This window comes from Passer domesticus, chromosome 3 (assembly GCF_036417665.1).
Source record: "Passer domesticus isolate bPasDom1 chromosome 3, bPasDom1.hap1, whole genome shotgun sequence".
NCBI lineage: Eukaryota > Metazoa > Chordata > Aves > Passeriformes > Passeridae > Passer > Passer domesticus.
The window spans coordinates 99,876,004-99,903,086 of NC_087476.1; the positions used below are offsets into that span (position 1 = coordinate 99,876,004).

The window sequence follows — 27,083 nt, forward strand, 5'->3', positions numbered from 1 at the left end:
CTAACTTCTAATTTAATCAAAAGCAATGTGCCCAAGCACATACTTAGGAGAGCCACTTGCTCTTTTTTCTTTGAGCCTCCATGCCAAAACAGACAAAAAATTAGGATTACTGTCTTAATTTCTCCATTGAAAGTTAAATCAGCAAATATTTCATAGAGGTTAAAAGAAAAATGTACCAAAGAGTTTTTGTTTGCCTGTTTTCTGTCTTGTTTATGTGAACATGAATAGCAGGCCTCAGTGCACTTCATGATGCTGTGTATGGTAGCCCTCTATCCAGTGAATGCATATATGTTCCCTAGCTTCCCAAGGCTTAAAGAAATTAAGTTTTGAGTGGTTATGCCTGCCTCTGGTTCAGGTGATATCAGTATGCATTTGTGTTCTGACTTCCAAGGGAGTTGGCTAAGGAAGGAAAATAAAATCAATGACAACAATAAAAAAATCATGCTGGGATTTCTCAGTCATATAAAGTGGGTGTGTGTAACTGATTTCATATTGGAGCCTTCCATCTAAGTGAGGAGGTGTTAAAGCAATACTTTTAATGGTATAAATGTGTAGTACTAAAGGTGTTTGTATTCTTAAACAGACTCCAGTACTCAGAGTGGCATTTTGTAGTAGCTCTAGAGGAAGAAAAAATAAACCACATGTTTTCTGGGTTTACTACCTGCTGTTGCCTATACTTGCTTTAGAACTTTTATCTAGTAGAATGTTAGCTAATAAAGAATATAATAATAATAAAAAATGCAATAATTTTCTGAAAAAAAGGTCTGATCTATGGAGATATGGATCAAGTCAAAGGTATACAATATTGACTACTATTCACAGGCTTAATACACACCTCAAGAAAGTAATTAAGAGATATGATTAGTTAAAGGATTATATTTTTTTTTTTTGCTCACAAAAGCCATTAAATATCTAGAAAAGTGAGAAGAAAATGTAGGATTATTAAAATGTTTAGTTAGTTCAAATCAGTTCTTACAGTAATATAAGAAAAATACGAGTTTGCAACTGTTTCAATCTTACTTTTTTAACTTCTTGGTTTTAGTCGGTTGAATTTTCCATAGCACTCTGATTCTGTGAACCCTTTGTTTTCATTTTTTTTCCCTGTAATGTCAACAGAGATCTATGATTCCAGGAGAAAGGTGGACCATACTCTGGTTTTACAGAGGAAAATAGGCTCACAGGTCTCACATCACACAGCAGGCCAGTGGGAGAGCTAGAAATAGAATCCACATTCTGTAAGCCATAGATTGCTACTTCATGTGCACTCTTAAAATAAAATACAGTTGGGAAATGCTCACAAGCACAACTACAAGGAAAATAATTTGAGACCCTGACACTGAAAGGGGAGGAAAAAACCCCATGCAGCAAGAATTAAACAGGTTATACAGCAGGAGTCTTCAGACAAAGCTGACAGCAAATTAGACACAAGCAGGCAAGAATATATGAACACTCTGATCTCATACTGAAACCAGTCTCAATAAGAAGTCCCTTGTTTTTTGCTATTATGGATCTCTTACAACTGCAGATAGAAAAATGCGAGGAGATAGGGAATGAAAAGAACATGACACTGTTTAATAGAAGGAATTCAGCAACACACAGCTGAAATGATTGCTAATCTGAAGCCTAGATATGACAAAATACCAAAAAAACCAAGAATGTTTACATTAAACGAATAATTAAAAGCACCATAATGACTATTTCTAAAAATTATTATGAAGATTATATAAAAGAGGAAAATTATCAGTGTGGCATAAAGAAAAATGTGTCTAGGAGTACAAGGATTAAATAAGCTAAAGAATATTTAAGCATTCATGTCAGAAACAGATTTCTAATGTTCAGCCCTCTTAGGCAGTCTCCCAAAGGAAGGAGTAGAGTTTCTCTGCATGAGTCTTTTAGCTAGAATATCAAATTAATTTTTAAATGGTCTTTCAAGATAAACTAGCATATCTACTCTATTTTTGCTACCTCCTTAGGGTAATGACTGCTACAGTAGCATTTATATCTTTTTGCAGAACACATCCTGCAGATACAGCAAAATCATTTTTTCTCTTCATTGAGTAAGGGTATTAAATTACTTACAGATCTAAAGTGCAGAATCTCTTACAGTGAAAGACAGCAAAATAATAGTGAATGGGAAGCAGAAGCAAACCTCTCATAGTGGGATACTCTGCCCTAGGCACAGCTCCTTGCTATGGCTGTTCCTAGACACTGAGGTGCCGTAGAGATACAGCAACATTTCTCTCACCAGTGGAGAGCTGCAAATATAACAGATCTTTTCTCAGCATTTTCCCTATGGCTTCACTAAAAGCACTCAGATGGTTGTTGGGTGGGCTTTTAGCACAAAAGCACCAAGGGCACACCAGCTGAATGCTCAGCTCTACATTTGTCATTCTGATCTGTGAGTAGAGGGTAGAGTACCTTAAAAAGTAAACAACAAATGTGATAGGTGACACTATCTTTAGTATGCATTTCAGGCACTCAGACTTTAAGAATAATTTATGCTCCATTTTCTTCCTAATCATTGAATAAATACGCTCACGTGTGGCTTTTTAACTCACCAGTCTTTTGTTGGACTGGTTATGTAGTTTACTTGTTATCACCAGTTGTAATAAAATAACTCTGCTTCAAGCACTGGCTTATGGCAACTTTAAGCTCTGGAGGAAAAAAATCCTCCACAGTTTTAAGAAGCAATGCAGTGGATATTGACATGATACCAAATTTTCTGGTGTGAGACCTCAGCTTGAGTTAGTGGGTTAGCCATAAGCTTTAGTTATTTTTCTACATAGTGAGTCTGAAGGTTCATAAAGCAACTTCACAAAGTAAGAAAACCCCTCCTTACAACATCAAAAGTTGCTGTGGGCTGTCTTTTCTAGTCTTACCCAAACTCACTTCAAAGAATATTACCTCAGTTAAATGGAGTGATTTAAGGTTCTATTTACTTCATTTCTTCAAATCCTAACTAGACTTTCATTGCTATGATAGCTGTGTGGCATGAGCATCCACATATCATGTCATTCAATTTTGCCTATCTAGGTACAGACAGCCTCACATCAATATAAAAGTCCTTTGGAAATCTTTCCAGTGAATTTCATTCTCATAATTAAATTAACAGAAAAATGTATCCCCTCATACTCACATATGTGAAAGATTAATAACAACTGCACCCCAGATTACAGTTAATTTTTATATAATGATCCATGTAAATTTTTCACTTAATTACCCCATATTTATACATCTATTGAAAGAAACAGCCATTATAATAATTATTTTATGCATTCCATTACTCATAAATTTTATTATTCAGGAGTCATGAGATAGCAGATTCACCTACAGAAGGCTAATTAACTAAAATGCTCCTTTTACAAAAGTGTTTCTGACTTGTGGGTAGCTACCCAGAATGGAAATATTTACTGTAAAATTTCATTTAATTATATAATACAGTTAAGACAAATATGAGAGGCAGCTTGCCATGGAACACTATTATTTCATTACTTGCTTAGCTAACACAAAGAGAATTAGGAGTGTAACTCAAGATGCACACATAGCTTCCCATTACTAACTGGTGGTGTTCCAAATCCTAGATTCCTATGTCATCCTAAGCACTTCTAGGCATAGCACACCGTATTTCTGTTGCATCTTGCATTAAATCTATCTTAAGCAGGACTAAAGGAGTTTGATTTTACTTCCAGGTATTCACAGAAAAATCTAATGATTAGCCAAGCCTTTTTCTATAGTAGGTTTCCTTTACATGTAGCAAAACCACATATGCTTCTGTTGCTATTAATATTACCTATTCTGATCTCCAGCTGTTTTTGGTTTTTTTTCTGGCTGCTGTCAGCAGATAAACTTAGACAGAATGGCTAAGAGGATTAGTCATGAGATATGGAGGCTTTTAACAGGAGGCCAATGGGTTCTCCCTGTCCAATGACCTACAGAAAATAAGTTTTTCTCAGTTCAAACGCCAGAGGACAAGCATTCTCACTAAAAAGAAAAATAAATCAGAAAGTACAATTGTTTTTTATTAGCCTCCTTACTTGTAGGTTTCAGAGAGCATAAGTTTTAGAAGGACAAATGCAATAAGCTAACTTCCCCAAGTACTATTTTTTTTCATTAAATGTTTAAGAATGCAGACTATTTTCAAAAAGATATCGTAAGTATTGGCATGAACGTTGTACAAGAACTGACTATAAACTTGGTTGATAATCTATATAATCAAATTATTAATCTTTCTACAGATCAAAAGATCGATTTATAAATATATAATAATGACTCTAAATGGTGATGAGCAGGCAGCTTCTTCCCAGACTCATTTAAAACAGATCTAAAAATCTCACTTGGGTTTGGGTTTTTTCCCACTCTTTTTTTCAAGTTCATTATTCAAATCAAGGTAACTATGAGAAATTTGTACAATATTTTTGGTATATCCACTTGATCACACACATTTTTGAATCCTGAAACAAAGAAGCAAATAAGTTCTTTGATGGGCTCATAGTTTATATTGAAGTGTCTCTTTGACAACTGAGAAAGTGAAAAACAGTTATTAAGGCAATTGTTTATATTCTGCTTTGAAAAAACTGAGATAGTCACTGTCTATTACGGTGCTGAAAATGTCTAATCCATCCCTGCTTACACTAGCACTTGTCAAAACTGCTAGGGGTTAATATGTTATTTTTGTAGAAGATATTTCTCTTCCATTTGATTGAGTTTTTCTAGCAGATATTTAGTAGCAGGAAGATACAAGAAATAACTTTAAAGAACACTTCTAAAATATGAGGCAGAATATTCCTAGCTTATTTAAGATAAGGATTCTTGTACTTCTGAATATCTTTTCTTCCTACAGACTAACCTCCTACATCCAACAGAATCAAGGAGGTGGGAAATCAGCAAGAATGAGACACCAAATTACAGGCTCTGGTCCTGAATCACTGCTGAAACTCATGGGATACTGTTTGTTTCCCACTGCAATTTTAAATATTTTCCTTTTATACAAGAAACAATAGGAAAAAACATGCTTTTTTAAATCAAATAGCTGCCTTTTGTTAATTTTTGAATGTCAGCTGTAGCCAAGCATACTCTAACAGCTCTAACACTGAAGAGAGGTCACGTTTGTGACCTACCACCAGATGGATAAAACAAGTGGTGAAGCAAGGCTACTCCATATGACTCTGCAGGATGATAGCTGCAGTATCTCATCTCACTTCCAAAACAGATTAAGCAATGTGCTTAAAATCCTTTACAATGTGTCTTCAAAGTGGTACAGTTTTAGGTGAATGCAGAAGTAGTTGGCAGCACCAATTTTACTCTGCAAATGAACAGTTAGAGGAGGAAATGGAACCAGGGAGTCTTTGTACCCAAAAAAAGACAATACCCTGACACATTAAAGTTACTGCAATGGTTACAGCATGCTTGCCTGATGGTCTTTTCAGTTTTCTTGCTGTTGTTAAATCTACTGTTAATGTTTGGGGTTTTGGTTGGTGGTTGATTCAGGGTTATTACTTCATATATGTTGGATACCTCTTTCTGCTACTGTCGTACAATAGTGTCACTAAGTTTTATATTCACATAGTAGGAGCCTGCCTGCATGTAGAGTAACTTGACAGAACAGCAGCATTTCCTCCTCCCCCTCCCCTGCTGGAAAGTTCTCTTACTGCTACAATATTCCTTAATATTGGTATTCCTTAATACGAGCATTCTTTCTATTCTGGGTGACATATTGATACACAGCAGGTTTCACATTTTTCTCAGTATGGTAACTTATATGATCTTAATGGATAACTGGTTTTCCACTCAATTAGCATGTCCAAGACTCTCAAACATATTTTGTAGGGACACTCCCAATAAGCTTTGCATGTAGAAGTCTGCTGCTGAATAGGAGACATTTTCCAAGGACTGAGTGAAGGGCAACACTGAAAGAGTAATTCTCAGAGGGAAAACAATGACTGTATATAACTATTTTTCTAAAAAAATAGATTAGAGTAGCAAGACGTGCAAAGAATACTCTGTGCAGAAATGCTTGCACTCTTCACGCATCTCGGATGACAGCAGACAAATCTGTGCCTTCAATCATCATTGAACAAGTACTCTGAATCTGTTTTGGATATAGAATCCCCAGAGAAGATTGCTGTTTCTGTTCACTGACTGGAGACATTGTGCTGGAAGCAAACAAACAGCCTGCAATTCATAGCCAGCTGCAAAACCAGCTGGTAAAATTCCACATAGTTATATTCTTTTGAAGGTGAAGGCTCTGTTGTTTCAGGATTTGGTTTTTTTCTGCTCTGCATTCGGTACCCTCTTGAGGCAAATGAATAGTGCTGGTCTCTCATTAAAAAAAAAAACCTCAAAAACCAAGGTTACCTGAAGTATTTGTAACTATCTATCTAACTGAAAATTGAAATAGGCAGAGATAGTTTAAATTCTTTACAGCTTTCAAACTATTCTGAATGTGATTCTTTCAGAAGTCTCAAATATCAGCATACTTGAAAATTGACTGCTGGCATGGTCTGTAAATCTCCTGCAGTGAGCAAGGAATATTTGTGCAATGGAAACTGACAGTAAGAACAAAGGTCTGGTGAGGTCCTGTGCAGAGAGCCTCCTGAGAAATGGGAAGAAAACAACAGTTCCAAGGCCCTGAAGGGAAACTGACCTTGTACAGCAATCTACAGGGCTGTTTCATGACAAGGACCAAGTCTGCTATGTAAACTGCCAGGTTTTACTTTATATTTCTAAATCTGAAATCCCCAGTACTGTTGATCCTTTCTTTGAAGCTAGAAGGGTACAAATTTAAACATGTTAACATGGGAACTCCAGGTTACAGCCAATGTACAGCCTGAAACTGTTTTGTTTTTGATTAGGTGCATATAAAAAATTTCAGCTAAAGTATGTTGTTACCTCATAACTACTACGAGGTGTTTGCCATCAGAATAAAATGTCTTTAAAATTACTGAAATTTTAAACACTTGGAATTTTTCCTTAAGGGAATAACTTCCATATTCATAGAACAAGTTATTTCATTTAAAGAGGCTGGTATACACAGGAACCCTGTGTTTAACCATTAAAAGCAAATTTTAAAACCTTCTCTCAAATCTGAGCTCTGTTCTAGGTAACAGCATCAAAGCATATAGCTGTAGACACAGTGTTCACTGTCTCAGCAGTATAACAAAGCCAAACATTCAACAGCCATACAAGGGGCAGCTGAGGGCACTTGGTCTGTTCAGCCTGGAGGAGGCTGCAGGGAGACCTCATCATAATGCCCAACTTCCTTGTGAGGGGAAGAGGAGCAGCAGGCACTGAGCTTTTCTCTCTCATGACCAGTGACAGGACCTGAGGGAATGATAAGGAGCTGAGTCAGGGGAGCTTGGATATCAGAAGATTGGTCACCCATAGGTTGGTTGGGCACTGGAACAGGCTCCCCAGGCCAGTGGTCACAGCACCAAACCCAGCAGACTTCAAGAAGTGTTTGGACAACAATCTCAGGCACAGGGTATGACTCTTGGGGTATGACTCCTCCTGCATAGGGCCAGGGGTTGGACTTGGATGATCCTTATGGGTCCCTTCCAACACAGGATAGTCTGTGATTGTGCTCTAATTTTCAGAGAACCCAACACTAATGATAAAAGCGCTTTTTTTTTACAATTTCAACTGAAAAGCAAAAATGTTTTCATTTCTCAATTTGAAACTGCATGCATACAACAACTGTAATATCTTGTGAGGATAAAAATTTCTGCTACAGATTTCAGCTGTTCAATTGTATTACCTATTGCAAAGTAACCACTACAAGAAGAATATTTAAAATTACACAAAGCTGAAAAAACAACTGTTGATTCAATACTTAGTGAGCTGAACAATTGAAGCTACCATTATAATAGCCTTTTTGTTTATAGAAGTACAAAAGAACATGTGTCCTTAAAACCTATTACATTTTTATGCATGTTGAAAGTAAGCTCTGTCAGTTGTGCAGAAAAACTTCCCTACAAACTTAGAAGCATGTGTGGAAATGTGCAATTAGAGAGAAGAAACCATGTGAGAGTATCTTTCCCTTTGACAGGAGCAGAAATATCTATAACTCTTTGTCATCAGCTTTAAATGGGTTTAAAATCTGCAGGCTTAAATAACTGTAAACAAAGAGTCCCTTTGTATCCTCAAAAAGCTGAATCAAAATGTAACACATTTTAGGAAGTAAAAGAAACTATTCAAGTTAAAAACAGGTCAATCAGGCATCCTACAGGAACCAGCCTGAAGCAGGATTCTCAGACTGGATATGGCTGCCTTTAGGTTTCACTGACCCAGTTCTAGCCTGTACTTCCTTTCTTGACAGTACATCCATTACATTTGAATCACTGACAGGGTACTGGGGACAGATAAAGGTGATACAGAGACTATCATCAACAAAAGGCACTTTTTTATTAGAAATCTACTGTTCTTATACAAACAATGGTGGACTTAAGGCTTGACTGGCCTTTAGGAATCTTCTCTCACCTATTGGTTAAGAAGGGGCAACTTCTTCTTGTAAACATCTTTGACAAGCAGAGATTGCCTGCCAGGTGTAGAGATTGAGATAATAATTCTTTTAATTCTTTCTCTGAGCTTTCTCACAGCTTCCCAGGAAAATCCTGGGAGAGCTAGGTCTCTCTCTGTTCAGAGGATATGTGATTACTACACATTTGCATCCCAATAATCTTCACTTTTGTTCCACATTCACCTCAGTCTCCCCATCCCCCATCCTCCCATTCACAAAACTGCAGTAACAAAACTGCTCATTTTACCCATTTTGTTTTTGTCCCCTGTGCCTTTCAGCCTAAGAAGTTGGTAGTTTCTCCAAGACAGGACCCCCCCCCCCTTCTATGCTTTGTCAAACACTCTGGAGGGATTTGAGTCAAGGACAAAGGAGTCCTATCACAGCTTTTTTTTTTCTTAAAAGAATATATGGTGTGTATTCTTGTCTCATGTTCTGGCAGCAGAGCTGCTGCAGTCGTTTCATTTATATTAGGACTTTATCTCAAATGGGTGACTAATACTGGACACACACAACAGATCATCCCTCAATACTACAATAAAAACCACAGTTATGATTCTATGTTAAATGACATGTCAACTCTGTGTTGTCAAATCACAGCACAGGTAAAAGAAAGGAAAATTACTGAAGCATGTCTAGGAAGTATTTTCTTTCCTATTGATGCCTTTCCTCAGGCTACCATAAATACTGGCTTGACCCAAGTTCATGTGAAATACTGGATTTTTAAAATTGAAGCAGCATCATCACCAACATCATGCAAATACACTGACACCAGCTTTCACTCAGAAATCCCAGAATACTCAGCACTTGCATGAGATGGGCTGTGATAATAAAATATTTTGCCAAAGGGCCAAAGAGAACTCAAATGGAAATTTACTGTAACGAGACATGTTCTCTTATAATTTGTTCTCTTATGGAAGAACACTTCCTTGCAGAGTGGTGTGCTCCACCGGTTGCCTTCCAGCAAGCTGTCATTAACTTTAGCTGGCTAAAGTTTCTGTAATCTGGGAAAAGAATCCTGCCTACAACAGCTTTCATGTTTTCTACCCTCTGCCATTGCTCAGCTTTTCTTTCCCTGCCTACCAGAATGGAGGGCAAAGTCTCTCCAATTACATCCAAGCTTTTCTGGGAGCAAGTTCCAGTCTGTCCCCTGTGCTTCCTTCACAAGCTTTTTGCATGTTATTATGACTCTACACACACAGACACATCTGTAGTACAGATATAGTGCACTATTACTCAACAAATCAAGTAGTACCTACAGACTAGATAAATAGTACTGCCAGCCTTGTTAATTGCTGGAAAAAAGGGGAAAAGAGGTTTTGAGTTCACAATAATTCAGAGATAAAGGCAAAACTACCATTTATCTTAGTGTCCTCTTGCCTCCAGGTTGCACTAACTACAACTAATAAAGAAGGTTCTAACATAGAAGGTATAAGACCTGCACTACACTTGACTAACACAAAAAATTCCACCACATCTCAGAAGAATGATATTCTGAATGTGGCTGTATTCTGTACATCTTTGCTTTTCAAATTTTGTTTAAGTGAAAATAGCTACTTAAAAATATTTTCATGGGCTTTGATACAATTAAAAATCTTTATTCTTAACTTTTTTTTTTTGCAATTTCATCAGCACCTTTCAGCACAGTAAATATCATAGGCTACTTTACCAATGCCTTTAATTACTTTATCATCCAGAAGACACTGCAACACTGAAAATTCAATACTATTGTATGCAGTACCAGCAGGAAAATTCCAAGACTAGAATGAGGTAGAATGGCAGAACAGGATTCTGATTCCAAGTACAAGCTCAATAATACAGCAGCATCTGTTCACTGACTGAAGACTTGCAGGTGTTTCTTCTGGACCTGCTTCTAAGCTCCTCCTAAGGCCAATTATTTAAATTAAACGGCTTTGTAAGAATAAAAATCTGTGTGTGTCAACTTAGAAGAAGAAGCTGGCTGAGATTTCAGGCTCTTTACAGCACATCCTGTTTGTACATATTAAGTTCAGAATCAGCGCCTGATTTCACTTTAACAGTCACAACAAAAACAATCACAGCAAAATCTCCACTTTAACCAAGGTCTAGCACACTTTATGAGAAATTTTATCAGTTTGTCACTGGGCCAAATCCGTTCTTCCATGAGCTGAAGGATTTCAAGTTTATCCACTACTTCCTAGGACAAATATATTGTAAAATCTAATCCTTCTGCAAAAACCTTATAAGGTCTATGACCCCCTCAAAGACTGTACTCCATCATGATTATTTTATCACTTAAGAATAAATTGAGACAAGTTTGTATTCAGGAGAAGCTGCCCAATTAAAAGCAACATCAGTAAAATCTCAAAAAACAATGCCAATTATGAAATCAGTTTGAAAGTGTCATGCTTGTACAAAGGTCCTTTCAAATTTTAGTTCATCCAGAAATCATGGAATCAACAGAGATACATAGATTTCAGAACTGAAAAAATGCCTTAGATGTTTAAAGCAGGAAAAAAGAGACAGCAATGAAAAATAAGAGTACACATTTAAATATGCTTACTTTGTTTTTCACCAGACAATAGGAAAAAATGGTAGAACTACCAGTAACAGATTATTTTGGCTAATAAAATGTGATTGACTTATAGCTGCTTTGGTGATACTGAATTTTTTCACTCAAATTTTATTTATAGATGTAGTATAAGTTGACTGTAGTACTGCCACCCTATTTCCCACACATGAGATCCTTGCATAAAAATATTTTTTAAGTTAAAAGCAAATATTTGTAATTTGAATCTATTTAATTCATTTAAATTTGGTCTGGTGTTATGTGGCCTCTCTATAGAAAGGGGACAATTGTTTAGTATGTTTCTATGCTCCTGTTTCTTTGTGTGATTACTATCTCTGTTTTTTCTTCAAAACCTAAATTTGACTTCTGGAAATGTAGTCTTATTCCATTGTTAAAGAAGTTCCTTATAAATTCACTTTCTGAATCCATTTGGCTCATGCAGCAAGGAATACATGAGGTCATCGACAACCTACTTCAGCGAAGTTTTTTGTCCATTAAATGGTTTTGACTTTGCCTCAAAGATAATGTTGATTTCTGATATTTTTCAAGCCAACATATTCATGTGGTATTCATGGAAATACTAATAAACTGCTTAATAAAGAGCCAAAGGATTTGACTGAAATAGGTCACAAATTGTGAGTTTAATTTCATAAAAGGTATTAACAGAATAACTTTTTATTATTTCTGAGGTCTTCCGTGTTCCAATTCTGTATTATGGCAATTGTCTCTTTTCATTCTCATTGCTTTATTAAGCACTGAGATACATGTGTGAGATACTGACAGACATGAGAAAAAATAAGCAATATATTAAATACTATATGCCAACATTCTGTGATGTAGGAAACAACAAAATGAAGTTTCAGTCTCAAAGCCAGCCTGAGTAGGAGGAGGCAGAAAATGCTTTAAGAAACACCTAGACTCGCTACAGGAAAAGTCTATTTCAAGGACATGTAGAAGCAATACTGGATAATAAAGGAAACCCTAATCTGCACAAGAAAACGAATGCATTCCACATATCAAAGTCCCACAATTAGCTAGTATTGTGATATAACTCCTCTGACACTTTTAAGAAAGCTCTAATAATAACTCAATCTAGAGAGTGTTCTGAAATACAGAAACGTAATTTGACATCTAAAGGTGATAATACAGAAAGCACAAAAAATTTCCAGTTACCAGAGTAGGCCACAAGAGGTGGGCAAAACGGCCCACAGGAACTCACACATTCTTACCTTTGTCTTCTTGAAGAATGTACCTAAGATACATTCAAGACAACTGGTCTGCAGGAGCCTAATTTTTTTGATAAAATGCAATGGAAAGAGTTGTGTATCTTGAAAGCCAGATTACGTTACTAAGTTGGAATGTTAGAGCTAAACAGTGTAAATGTTTTCCCTCTAGAAAAAGTTTCCACCTAAGTTTAGTTAGAGCACTACAACTGGTGAAAAAGGTGCCTCCTTATATATGGAAACTGTGTGGAGAAAGCAGGTCAATCACTTGGTGGAGTTCCGATTCTATGTTCTCCTTGAACAGAACTCCATTCTGAAGTTGGAATTGTCTGCAGAAATGCCCCAGATAGCACAGCTGAGAAAAAGGCAGCAGAGTGAGAATAAAAATTAGAGATTCCATCTGGATTATAGCTCAGAATTCAGCTCTATCAATCAAGGCTGCAAGAGATCTGCCAGGTGGAAATGAAGAATAAATCCACAAGGGAAAACATCAAGAGTAATTTGATTTTGATTAAAATCTCTTCATATAAAGCAATTCCAGAGTTTCAGAGCAGAGCTCTGAAATAGAATGCTGAATTTCCTAGCTCAAACTATATTTTGCTCTTTTCTCACATTCTCTTCTTCTACATTCTATATAAAATGGCTATATATTGGATTTAAAATAGTTTTGCAAGCAACTACAGAAGCCTGTGTAAGCCCTGCTCAGCAATAACAAACGCATCTCTATATTATCAATCTTGTTTCAGCACAAATCCAAAACATATCCCCATACCAGCCACTGTGAAGAAAATTAAGTCTACCCAGCCAGAACCAGCATAGTTTTTAAAAAACGAATAAAAGAAAAAGTGAGAATGTTATGACCTAATGCGCAAATAATAAATTCTGAAATGGCTGAGGAAGCAAACTGTATTTCAGCGTGTTTAAAATCTACTCATCATACAAAAGTATATGGTAGAAGATAGCTACATAGTTGAAGCACTTCAGGTTGCATGCATCCAAAATTGGAGACTTAATGTAGAGCTAAATTTTCTTATTTTTATGATATAAACAAAATAAGTTGTTTCAGGATGATGTTAGCTGCATGAACTAACCCATCACAGGATCAAGCAAGAGCCATTGTAAATAAAGAAATTGCAAGAGTATACAGGAGTGACAGAGGAGGTGCAGGACTGTCTTAGCAAAGACCAACCTTGTCAAGATATCAAGCAGTGCCCCTGGGTACACTGATACAGATGTGCAATATTCAAAAGAACAATGCAATCACATTTGCAAGTTGTTTCCCTCGCCCTACCACACACAAAAAAAGTACTTGTATGATATTAGCATGAATTTGTCCTAATGACAGCAACTTGCAAGTCTCTCCTTGTGTTTTTCACCATCCAAGACAAGTAGTTCACTTTCAGCTCACTTTCACAGCCATGAGTTTCTGTAATGGTTGATGAAACACTGGAATGGTCAGAAGTGGCGGTAAATGCATTTACACTGTACTCAGCAGGAAATCTGAACGTTGTTCGAAAAGTCAATGGACTTTGTAACTATTTTGACGTATAAACACCGATATAGGCATTTCTACTTTTGTTTTTTAGAAGACAAGTAGTCCCAACAGTGGGAAACAATTAAGAACAATGATACAAAACTTTTTTTAAAAATTGATTTCATGTTCGCAAAATAATTCTAATAGGTCTGAATGGAATATTGTAATATAAATCATTAAAGGAATGTTTTTACAATTAAATATGAATCGCACTGAAACTAGAACTTCCAAACACAGACCTGAAATGGAAGATATGTCATTGGGCAGGACTAGAGCAGAATTAACCTGAACAAACCCCTGAACGTGACTCCAAATATGAAGTCCTCAACATCAACTCTTTTAGTCTACTGGTCTTTTTCTACTTCACAGCAATACCCACTTATGAAGTAATTTCTGGAAACTCAACTTATCTCGTACAAGATGAAGAACAAAATCTTTCCAAGTTTCCCAGTTATCTGACTAGCTCCTGAGCATAAACCAGGAGTTCTGGCACAGAACAGCATCAAACACCCCAAATTCACCAGAATGTGGATGTACTGCCTTTTTCTCCTGACTGAAAAAAAGTCTTCCAAAGTAACAACTATCTCTGCATTAAGGCCTGAAGCTTGCAAAGTTACTGAACTGTTTCAGTATACAGGTAATAAGGATTTTTCTCTCATTTCTGTCAGTTTGCTTTGAAAATGCAAGTTATTCACCAGAAATCATATAGCTGCTGCTTCACATTCAGTATGAAAACAGTGATGCTTAGTAACACAGCATGGGGATAAGTCCAGCAAAAGCACTTATAAGCTGGATGGAGAAGTTGTGTGGCTGACTCTCTGTCATGACTACGTGCAACATTCTGGGGTGTTAATAAGAGGGGTAACAACAGATTTCAGTTCTTTTAAGACTCATCTATCCTTTTAGAAAGGAATCTGCACCCAAAGGAGATTTCTGGAGATACGAACTCATGATATCATTTGAGGAAAATATAAATCAGATTTCCTGTTTTTGAAACTGTCAAGAGTGCTTGTATTATTGTGGAGCACTTTAAGAGATCATTGACATATATTATTTACTATTTTTAAAGTATTATTTCAATTACCAAATAAGATTAAAAAACCTGTAGATTATACCTTCATCAGCTTCAGAATAGGTAAATGAAAAAGTAAATGAGTGGTTTGAACTGAGAAGAGAAAAAATCTATATTAGGACATGCATCTTTCTTTGGCGTTTAGAACAGATTTCACCTGTGACTGCAAATTCATTTGGATTCCAAGCAGCTACCTTTCTTTATTATGCAGCCTCACTAAATTGATTTCACATACACTGCCTCTTTAAATGAGCTAGCTGACCATTTTGCTCAAAGCTCTAGATATCACATCATTTCTTCTTTGCCAAAGTCCTTTCAAAAATAAAATAGAACCAAAGAAGACAATATGTTCAATATTGTATCTTTCCATTTCCAGATATCCCTGGGGCAATGAGAAAACACTTAACAATGCAAGCTCTGCATGTAACTGTGGTGGTGATTAAACACTGCACAATACCTCACTCACAAATTTGGATAAGGCATTACAGTATATGTAAGAAGGAAATAAAGTCAGTTGAGATACAGGTTCTCAAATAATTGTTCTGAGTTTAACTGGTGATCCTGAGCACCCTTTTGTTTGTAGAATAAAGGATATAATCAGATATGCCAAGTATGACTGTAAAGCTTGAAAAAAACCTAGTGGAACAGGACTAAAACCTCACAAAGGAAAATAGTTCCCAAAATTATCTTAGGTAGTCTGTAACAAAACCCAAGGAAATTTCTCTCTACTTCTTTTGCAAAAGACAGTGCATTGTTCAGATTGAAACTCAGGTTTCCTGTTTAGAGGATGATAGATCTAATCCCAGAACTGATGCCTAACACTGCACCAACACAGCAGCAAGGTAGAGGACTACCGTGTGAAATCTGAATCTCAAAACATCCTGATCAGTTCACTAAGTCTGACTCAGACATGGTCAAATCAGTCATTTGGGAAAAGTTAATAAGGTTGCATTGTAACTTGCACATTTGCACAAGCAAGTCTTCTTGTAAGTCTTGCCCAAAATGGAGGGAGGAAATGAAGACAGAGAAGGAAAAGTAAATTACATCTACAAACCTTGGAATAGTTAATGCTAAGAAGCATAGTCATATGTGGGTACAAGAAAAATCAAATAAGCAAGTTATAAAACAAATTAAATATTCCCTGACATCTCAAATTTATCTATGGCACACTGCAGTCTTTTGGATATTGTTTAATGTCGGCACCAGCTCAGGCATAAAGAGCTGCAGCTGACAATAGTACAATACTGATCTCTCAGCAGTCATAGAATGAGGAGATAGCTCCTTTCAGAACAATATTTTTACCCTGAAAACATGTCCAAGGACTCCACATTACACACAGCCTTACTGTCACAGTGTATGCTGTTGTCTATCAGAGTAACCTGCAGCATCATCACTTCCATTTGGTCTCCTAAAAGATTCCACCTATTAAGCTGCACTGTTCTTGCACAGCTGTTTGGCTGCTGTCTCATGCTGAGAAATGCTCTCCAAACACACTAATGCTGCACTGGCACATTAAATAAATCAGGCTCCTCCTATCTATAGATACAACAGTGTTGTGCCTAGCTCATTGCACATAAACTACATCATTTACCATCTGTAATCTCTCAGCTACTTTGCATTGAATATAGTCTAAGCAGGAAATTACCAGCAGGAACAGGTGCTTGTTTCACTCTCATAAGCCCTGCCCAGTACAGCACTTGCTCCTGTATTAAGATACCTGCTTGAAATACTACAGCTGCACTGCACCTCTTTTATCCCTCCTCCTTTGATCATGGATGAAACCCCCATTTAGCCATATATTTCATCTTCTGACCAACAGTGGCTCAATTTCTTACATTTAAAATAAGCAGTATTTCATCTTCAGATTCAGGGTGGCTGCAATGCAGTTCACCTTCCCTTTAATGTGCCAGGTACCATATGTGCGTGCTCTGACATTAAAGCTTCTTAAGTGCCACTCCCAAACCTCAGCGATGCACAACACATTCCTCTGAGACAAAGCCCTTTGTTTCACATATCCTGCTTTCTCCTGCTGCTTTACTTGCAATCTGCTACCAGATCTCATATGCAATTTCTTATAGATATTTGTGCCTAAAATCTATTTGTATTCTTCTCCTCATTTTGGAGGACAGAATTTGGCAGGTTTTTTTAAAAAAACAAATAGCCTGAAAGATCATGTTTTTCCAAGTGAAAAATAACCATGCAAAAATTATAACATTTTTCTAGTACCATAAAAAGAAAAAACAATCCCAGAAACAATACCAAAGCTAAGAAATATGAATGCAAGCAGTCAGTTTGACTGCTCTGTGACATGTGCAATGTTACGCAAAGAATGGCTCTGGTTTTCAAAAGATGTTTGCTTTCTTATAGTAATAATTGTACTACTATCTAGTAGTATTTACTATAACTACAGGTAAATTACAGCTCAATATTAAGGTTTCACAGCTATAAATAGTTTAAATGGTTTAGATTTGGCATGCCACAGGAATGTTAATACCAGTTTTTAAAACTAAGTTTTACTAATACAGAGACAGGAGTTAATTTCTTCTTGAAAGAATGCATGGATGAACTTCACTGAACTCCAGCATTCAGGCTGAACTATAAATATAAAATACCTTTATGAAGCACCCTGTGATGCTTCATAATTTGTTGGGAGTTTTTTATTTCTGTTACAGATAAGAAAACTCAGATTCCATTAGAAATTATATATTCATGTCAGTTTTCACTGCCAACAAATAAATAAAATTACCCTAGAATATGTACACTGGGCAAAATAATAAATAAACAGTTTCAAATAAAGGTTTTGCTCAAGAACTGAGGAGAGTCTGCAGATATCCAACATGCCCATTGACATGCCTATCAGAGAGTATAGGAATAGGTAGATTTTTTTCAGTTCTAATAAAAATATATGGTCAAAGAGCTTAATAAGGCAGGATCTACATGTTTGGGTATTAGTTTGTGTATTTCTATGCTACCTGTTTATAGAGATACAGAAGCATGGATCTGAGCAAGGATGCAGGTCTCATGTCTAATGTTGCTTGTCTAGTTTGCAAAATGAAAGCACTTGACTGGGTCAACAGTGTGACCTCAGTGGAGAGAAAAACAAACACATTTTTTTGTGAATATAAGATCCATCTTTCCTCTTCTGATTTAGCCATCAGATCTCTCCCTCCTGACATCTACATTGCTAGGAAAAGGATTCAGAAACTTAAGAGGTGCAGGATATCTGAGGTCTACATGTCTAACTCTGCCTTCTAGTAAACTAATCCAATATGGCTCATTTTTTCCATTTGGTATCTGGTTAATATCCTTCTCTATTATACTGCACAAAATTTTGGAGGCTTGTCATAGCTAAAAGACTACCTTGAATTCAACAGTTCTACATGAAGACCCTTCTCAAAGCAGAACTAAAATTGTCATGAGCAAGAGAGGCAGGGGGAGAACTCAGACATTACCTCAACTTCCTGTACCAAATGGTCAGCAACTGTACTTAAAATATGTTCTCAAGAGGGGATAAATATTTAGGATAAAAATGAACAAAATACTGAAAACACATGTTTAGTTTGGGGCACATCGTAGTATCACAGATTCACATGCTTAAAACCCAACATAGCACACACTGAAGAGTTTCACCTATAGAGGCTCTCTACAGAGAAAAGAAATAAAATCCATCACTCAGTGAGCTAGGGAAGGAGGGCTCAATCTATGCTATGAAACTCTTGAGAAACAAGCAGAATCAAATGATTCTTTAAATGGTGATCTCATTCAATATCTTTACTTTCCAGATTTTTTCAATGGTGAAAAATCAATGTCCTAATTGGTTTTTCAACCATTTTTCATTTTCATCTGTAAGCAAATGGCATTAATAATGAACTGCTCTTGAGAAAGGCTTTGATTTATTAGTGGGCGATATTGTTGTACAATTAGAGGCGTCACTCTTTCCTATACTTCCTAATGTATTATATTCTGGACAGTTTAAAATGCCTAATTTTCTAGAGATGAAATTAACCCTTTTTTCTCTTTTAATTAGGGGAAGGCACATTTCATACTTGTATCATGCCAATCATGTAATTTTTATATTGTTATCTAATTGCATTTAAGAAAATGGATCCAGATCAGAGCTGAATCTAAAGGGAGTAAGGAAACTATCAATGACCTCTTTTTCTGACCACTCTAATTTTTTCTTCCACGTCTTCCCTGAATTAGATTTACCTTTGCAGTAGAAATATGGAACTAAAACAAGATTGTGGCTCGATGAAGCTGGCAGACATGGTGTTTCATTCCTTTACCCCACGAGCTGAAGCAAAGTTATTGCAAAAGGGAAGTATCCATAACTACTCTGTCTCAAATAGGTTCATGCTGCTTTTGTCCCCAGTGGAACTCAAGCAATCTCAAAGTAGCTTAAATTATGCTGCTGATTCTGAAAGTGGTCTCAGCAGCAAGATACCTTTTTTACTGTGCCATAAAAGCATGGTGGGGAGAAATACATTCAAAAGCGTGAGACAGCCTGGGGATTCTCTATGCTGCAGAGATATCTTCCTGAACTGCTATTTTTAAATATTCTATTAGAAAAATTGGCACAAATTTGGAGGCTTAATGACTCAGTTGGAATTGCTTATTGATAAGCAATGTGCACATCTTAGCTCTCTGAGAATTATACTATACTTCTCATAGAGGATTTCTTTAAACTGCACTTTATTAACACCCCATTAGAATCTTATTAAGCTCTTAAAAAAAAAAGTGTAAGAAACCAAAGAACTCTTTTCATTTCATTTGCAACCATAATTGCATGACTATGAGTAAAAGGAGAGAAAAAGCAAAACAGGGCAAGCACTAACCAAGCCTTATGCCCAGCATCTCATCTCAGGCAGTACAAGTAAGGACAAGGCTGGTTATGTGATTGATTTCTTCAAAGGCTGTTTGGTACCAGACATGTGCAGACACTGCTGATACTGTCACAAATTAATAAGATGTGATGTTATTTTCATGAAACCTGTAATGACAATGTTAACATACACACCAATACTCTATGTCCTCTTCTCAATAAAAGAATAAATAAAAGAAACTTGAAAAGAATGTATGAAAAATCAACATGAAAAATAAGCGGACAGCCTTTCCATGTTTTGTGTTGAGGTCATCAATGGATTTTCTCTTTGGGTATGTTCATATTCTAAGGAAGCAAAAGCAAACTAGATCTTTGACAATTCATTTTCATTTTATTTATTTACTGAGTCTTTTCAGCAGCAGAACGTAGTGTCACTTCTTAGTCTTTAGAAGCCTTTTTACATGAATGCAGGTCTCCTGGTGCTTTTGAATTATTTATTTTTAATAATTTTGTGGATTTTGTAAGACACTGCATCAACTAAGAACTAACTAATCCACATTTTTCCCCTGAAATATGATGCTGAATCTAGTTTTAGTCTACTCATTTATTAAATGGGATATTTTTGTTGCTTTCCTCTTGCAGGTAACCTTTTAATCCATGGGCTAAATTTTCAACAGAAGGACAAAGTTTTCAGAAGGCAGTTCTGAGAAACTCTAAAAAAATTTTTAATTGATTGAAGAAAAAGTGACTGATTAGAAAGAACTTTTCTGAATGAAAGGTATGGATAAATTAGCTTTTTTTTCCCCCCCAGTTCCTTGTCAGCAGAGAGCTGCTCTTGTTGGCTGTATAAGATTTGGCTTTTTAGGCACATAATCAAATTTTGACAGTCTTTGTACATGTTCTTTTTTTACCTAGTGAACAAATCCACACATAAAATGCAATAGGGAGCATTGGTACAACCTGGCATTACTATAGGTGTTGGAGAAGATCTGAGAAGATATGACTGAGACAAATAATAAATACTTGTTATAAGCCTAAGGCAGTAAAATGTCTTTACTCTAACACAAAGAAGGTATTTGTGCTCAATTCATTACAGTGCCTATCTCTATCTGTATGGTTTGACTGGAAGCAATTACAATAACCCAAGCCTGTTTTAAACCTGTGACTCCATTTTTTAATGGATCTGTTACATCATGGGTTAAGTTGGAGAAAAATTACATGCATGGCCAGTATTGTTCATTAGCACAGACTACTAGTATTGCTTTTCTCAGTCTCAAAATAAAGATTCTAGTGTTTTCAAATAACTCTTTTTCTTCTGAGTTTCTTGGCCAGCCAAATTCAGACACTTTAAAAGGATTAGATATTAAGAGACTGACTAACTCTCTGAGCATCAAGCTTATTTACAGAGGATCAAGTTAGACACCTAGATGTTGAACATACAAAGCAGAGGAAATTACTTCTCCTCTCATTTTCTCCTTAGACAAAAGATCTTATTAATAATTTCCCAGTTATTTTTGTTTCTGTCCTCTCCCCTTTGGTCTGCTGCTTCTATATTTTTCTCCCATTGTTCCTTTTGTTAGTCCTTAGACCTCTGATTTATGCTTGGAATAACTGCTGTAAAAACATACAACATTCCACTTCTATTCCACCTACTGTACATCTTATAGCAAATATTTCAAATTATTTCAGTCCTAAAGTCAACATACAATAGACAACTTCTTTGGAACCAGGACATGGCACTTAGTTTATAACATTACATAGAGAACAGTTGCTCCAATGGTTAATAAAACCTCCAATTAGTGTAAGGGAATCTGAATGCAATGTGACCAATAGCAACAATTATCCAAGCTAAAGCAAGGAGAAGTGTTAATGCTGGACAGAAGTCCTACTCATTTCTCACATGCTAAGTGCAAGGTGATGTGTAACACCAGGCATACAGAGGAACAAAAGTCAGAAAATAGAAGGCAGATAGGTGAAGTGGCAAAAGAAGAAAAATGAGAGAGGAAGGAGAGTAGAAAAGCAGATAAAGCTGACAGATTACTTTCAGCATCAAAATAATGGATCATGACAGGTAAATTTATTTGCATTTGGTGGAGCATGTGCTCTGCAAGTATCAGATACTCAGATGATATCCTTCCAGTAGTCTAGCATTGTGCTTGATCTGCAACATCAAAACACCTACTGTATCTTTAGACTGCCGAAACCCACACCTTCTGTCCATCACAAATACAGATTCATTCTCAGATTAAATGCAAATTATGCATTATTCAATTACCTCCTTTTTCGTTTCTGCATTTTTATTGCCACTAGAATTTTAAAAAAGGTCTATATGTGCAGTCAGGGAATCACACCCTTTCATCCAGACCCATAGAGCATGCCTCTTGCAAATGATAAAAAGAGCCCCTTGTATATTAACATAAAAGTACAGTATTGATAATGAAAAGGAATAACTCCTCTGCAATGCCTTGCACTTAATGAAGTAGCAAATCTGAAGGGTCAATAGATAAATAAAAATCTATTCCCGTTCAGTTCTTGACCAGGCACTACCAAACATCAACATAGTTTATTTTTTACCCAAACAAGGAAAAAATTTTAAGAGAACAACAACATAAAAGTAGTCCCACTTCTGAAATAATAAATCATGAGAATTGTTAAAGGAATCATTGGGAAAAATTACTGTAATTATGTTTCTTTAACATTTAGGTCTTTTTTCTGTAACAAATGAGCATGCACTTACATAAAAAAAATCTGACTAGTAAATTCTTGAAGAACAAATTTTCTTCAACTTTTTAACCAGCAGAATTTAACAATATATTTGAATATATTTTGTTGGGCAAGGGTTACTTGCACTGCCTGTCTTCATCTGTCTCCGTTCACATTGTTCTTTCCCATTCTTTTTTCTTTTAAGGTAAAATGAAAAGCAGCCCTCTAATGAATGCTTTGTGGTTTTTTTTACATCAGTCATGATTTTGTACCAGCAAAAAAAAGAGAAAAGAAAGGCTTTTGTACACTCAGTGAACCACAACTCTCTATATGGTAATTCACATTTAGTAAAAACATATATTTTCTTTTTCCACCATGACAAAAGCAAATGTTTAAAGCAATCACATTGAAGTCCACATCTTCATATCAATCATGTCTAAACTTACCAAACACTTTACTTCTAAAATTTTATTTAGTTGTTTAGTTTTGTACTTTGTACAAAAATAACTTAATACTTCGGTACTTGACAATGCACAACTGCACATATTTAATACATGGTGGTACCAGACATTTTGCCATTTTCATGTTCTCTTCAGGTCCTGGGGGCACTGTATATACGGACACTACAATGTATGAAGTAATAATTATATTTAAATTAGCTCTATGTTTGCTTTTGCTTTTTAAAAAAACTTGCATGTCACAAATTTGTTATTGTCTGGCATGCCTTTTTATATTTTAGAATTAAATAAGAGGTGAGGTCATATATCAGAATCTACTTACATATTCCAATATTCTTGACAGTCTTGCTATTCATCCAAAGGCTGTAAGATTGACTTTCTGGTTGCAGTTTTTCTTCATATGATATGGTCATCCTTATGCTATTTTAGACAAAGAAGATTTGCTTAAAATGAAGTTGATAGCAATTTATTTAAAATATAGTGATGTTCAGCTTTCCCAAAGCAATTTATGCCAAATGTATTAGTCTTTTATATGTTGTAATCAAGAATTGTCAATGTTTCTAACATGCATTTTCCCTTCCCTACACAGTTCACAGGAAGCCAAAACAATTTTGAACTAAGTTTCTGTCCTTAGGCACAATTTGCAAGCTCAGTCACAAAACTTTCCCTCTGGATGGGGCAGGCATTAACACACCACCTATGTTTTCAGTTTATCAGACTTCTAACAATGGCTGATGTGTATCAGCAGCAAAAGAAGGTTCAGACCTCAGGCTGCCCATTTGCCTTATGTCCTGTCCCACGGCAGAGGGAGCACTTCTGCAGAGGCATTTGTGGTCCTTGACCTCACTCAATGGTCCTTCCATCCCAAACAGTAGGAGTGAGCAGCTGGAAGCAAAGGTGGAGCCTAGAAGAGCAGCTGGAACAGCACCTTTAGTGGCTGCTGTTTCCTCCTTCAGTGGAACATTTAGGGGGTTCTGGGGCTTGCAGGTCTCAGGACACAGGGGTCACTATGGTCCTTCCTCCAAGCTGCATCCAGCTTTACATGGAACGTCATGGTTTGACGCCTCAAGGCTCTGCCTTCACAGGATGTCATATCCACTCTGCAGCCCACCAACTGCAGCTAATTCCAAGTCTGTGTACGAGGGTTTCAAATTATCAGCTTCCTGGTGGAAAGGACTGTAAGAGTAAGACCAAGTAGAAGTCAGGAAGGGGATGGTGATGAAAAATATTTGCAATAACAATAACAAAATTTCTCTGACTATAGCTCTCTGTCTTGTAATTTCCTGTGCTAGGTCATTAGCCTAAAGGAAAAGTCCAGATCACCTCAAAACTGGATCAATTTTTTGCAGGTATGTGCAGCTGAAGGAAGACAGCCTCACCTGCAAGGTCCACAAAACCCCCACATCATGACCTATGCCTTTTCTCTCTGGGAACACAAAAATTAACCCATGCTTCTAGTTGTGAATCCATGCCTGTATCTCCAGGCAATAGAAGGTAAAGATGTACCTCAGAGATCTGCAGATTTCGAATTATGGTACTCACTCACCCCAGAAGGTTGTTGACAGGTTATGTTCATTAGTTTTCATATGAGTCACACTGTTACTAAATTGATAGAGCTACAGAAAAGCCTACCAGTGAACAAAAATAAATAAGAACATTTCTTCTCCCTAACTCACCATCTGCCACAAGCTTATGATACCTTCAAATTACTTCAGGTAGCTAAGGCATGTTTTCTATAGACTAGACACTCACTATTTACTTGATTTTTCCTCATAAAGTGCAAGCAATCAAAATTCCATTTATATAGTCCTGAGGAACCATCCTGTATTTGGTCCACCTAACCACTTCTGTGATATTTTCTAAACACACTTAATAAAAGCATTAACTCTACAGCTCCATAAAATAGATAGACATAGATATGAGTAGGTATTTTTTGAGTTGGTTCAGAGAATGACTACATAACTACACAGTCAGACCAAACCTGTCACAGCATATGTCACAGTTTAGTTGGCCACAATACACAGAGTAGCCGCATACATTTTCAGAAGGCTACAACCCATACAGAAAAACACCACCCCACCTCAGAAGGCTGCAAGCAGCTGCTCTTCTCATTCTTTAGCCCAGCCTTTTATACCCCTCATGTTCATGCACTGCACCTGTGTGCCCTCTGTTCCATTTGGTGATTGCTCATTGCCTCTGGGCACTCCATGGCTCATTCCTTCAACGCTGCTCATCTGCTTTTCACAGCTGTACCCACTGGGGATGAGGCTCAGCCACAGCCCCGCTCCCAATTACCACAAGCTGTGTACCTACACAAACCCAAGCCTAACGCCAGCAGAGACCAAGAGTAGGGAACTCAGGAGCAGCAGGACAAGACAAACCAAAATGTTACATCTCAACAGAGTTTCTACACTCTCCAGGCACTTTCAGCACAAGGATTACATATACCCCTGTAGTAACCATTAATAAATGCATTTGGCCAATCCTCCTGCAGAGGATTCCTCCACACAGACCATTAGACCCAAAGTAACATCTAGCTCAACAGCTCAGATACCCACTGCACAAAAGGTCACCTTTCATGCTTGGAAACATGTTTATTTCCATGTCCTTAGTTTTGTACACAAGTGATACATAATTATATAATGTTGACATGCTGGGCATAATTTTACCATTGTTTTATTTAGTAATTTCAAATAGGTAGGTCTTCCATGTGTTTTTCCTGATGCCCTTTGTAAATCTTGCTATTGCATTGTTTCTGGGATGGGGGAAAGAGGGAAATGCCTTACAGGATTAGAGATGCAGGCATACTATGGATGTACACAATGTCAGAGACACATTACTAAAAATTCCTAGTGTTTGATTTCCTCTTTTGATTGATAAGAGCATTAATCTGGCATTGTCTTGGAACCCTCTAACATAATTCCTAGACGTCATTCAGAGCAAAGGTTAGCTCAGAGCCTATTGTTTTATATGTAAAATTAGAAAATTTTGAATCAATTAATATTTCCACTAGATTTTATCTGATGGGCCTACAGACTAGTTCAAGCATGTAAAAATAAAGGTGAGCATGGTTCTGAAACCTAGATACCTAAGTCAAAATAAACACAATTTCCAGCAGTAGCAATGCAAATGGTGCTACTGTATTTTATTCTGATGTTGCAAATGCAGTTAACACCCCCCACCCCACAGATGTGCTTTGCACAGGCTATCTGTTCTTCCTGACACAAAAGGGATCTACACTGACCTGACTGATGCAGGTTTACTTAAACAAGTTGTTTTATTTGCAATTACAGGGAAAAATAATATATCTTGTACATATTTAATGGAAAACAATGAGACTTTATGCAACAGCAAGTTCTGGACTTATGCTTGGAGTAGGTGGATTTTTATTTTTTTTTATATCTGCACAAACCCACTACAGGTAAAGCATAAAAATAAAAGCAAAACATTTGCAGATTTTCATTTAATTTGAATGCAAATAAAATATGTCTGACCTAGATTCCCCCAGTTTGTCAAGCTGGAGCACGTGTGAAAAACATTACAAGAGGTAAGTCTGCTGTTTGAGAAATAAGCTGTTGATGAGTTGACCAGTGAAAAACTAAATTAAACAAATTACAAACTGAAAAAGAAATGTGAATTCTCAGCTGCCTGTAAGCTGGATTTCATTGATTAGATAGATGAACAGGTTGAATCACTTTTCTGTAATATTAAGATTTTATATTGGTTTTATTTAAATATTTAATCAGTAGGATATAAGCAGATTTTCTTAGAACTATGTGAGTTATCATGAATCAGGCACTCAGTACTTTCACGTTTTAGCTTTTATTCAATTTTCATTTGCAAGAAATTCATAATATATTTGGTGCACACCTATCTACTTTATTGAATCTTTTTTATTATAGTCTTTTCAGCTGTGATGTTTCTCATCCTCTTGAGTTTCAACATGGGCAGTCCATTTTGCAGCAGCTTCCACTTTTAGAAGCATCAGTTATAGAAAATAAGAAAGTTAAACTTCTAGAATTATAGCCATTTCAAGCCAAATGTTTTCTTCCAATTCTATACTATATAAGCAGTGAATTTGGGCCCAAAAAGTCCCAAGACTGCCACTGCATTATGGATTCCCATACTAGATAAATGATGGAAGATTTCAGTCAGTTTTTTTCTGATTCCTGCATCTGGGCTTTTCTCAGCAGAACCTAACATAGTCTATC

General features: G+C 36.5%; 1 protein-coding gene across 4 annotated transcripts in view; it reads right to left on the reverse strand.

Moving 5' to 3' along the window:
* The window catches only part of PLD5 (phospholipase D family member 5), a 334,219-nt gene that overhangs the window by 273,841 nt on the left and 33,295 nt on the right, over positions 1-27,083 (reverse strand). For 2 of the 4 annotated variants that reach the window (XM_064414641.1, XM_064414640.1), the window contains 2 exons: positions 23,638-24,048; positions 23,195-23,292 (listed from right to left, as the gene is read on the reverse strand). The exons of 1 other annotated variant lie outside the window; for it this stretch is intronic. The gene's annotated coding sequence lies outside the window, so the exon portion shown is untranslated. The remainder of the gene's footprint in view (positions 1-23,194; positions 23,293-23,637; positions 24,049-27,083) is intronic. One more of the 4 variants, XM_064414642.1, reaches the window with a different exon arrangement.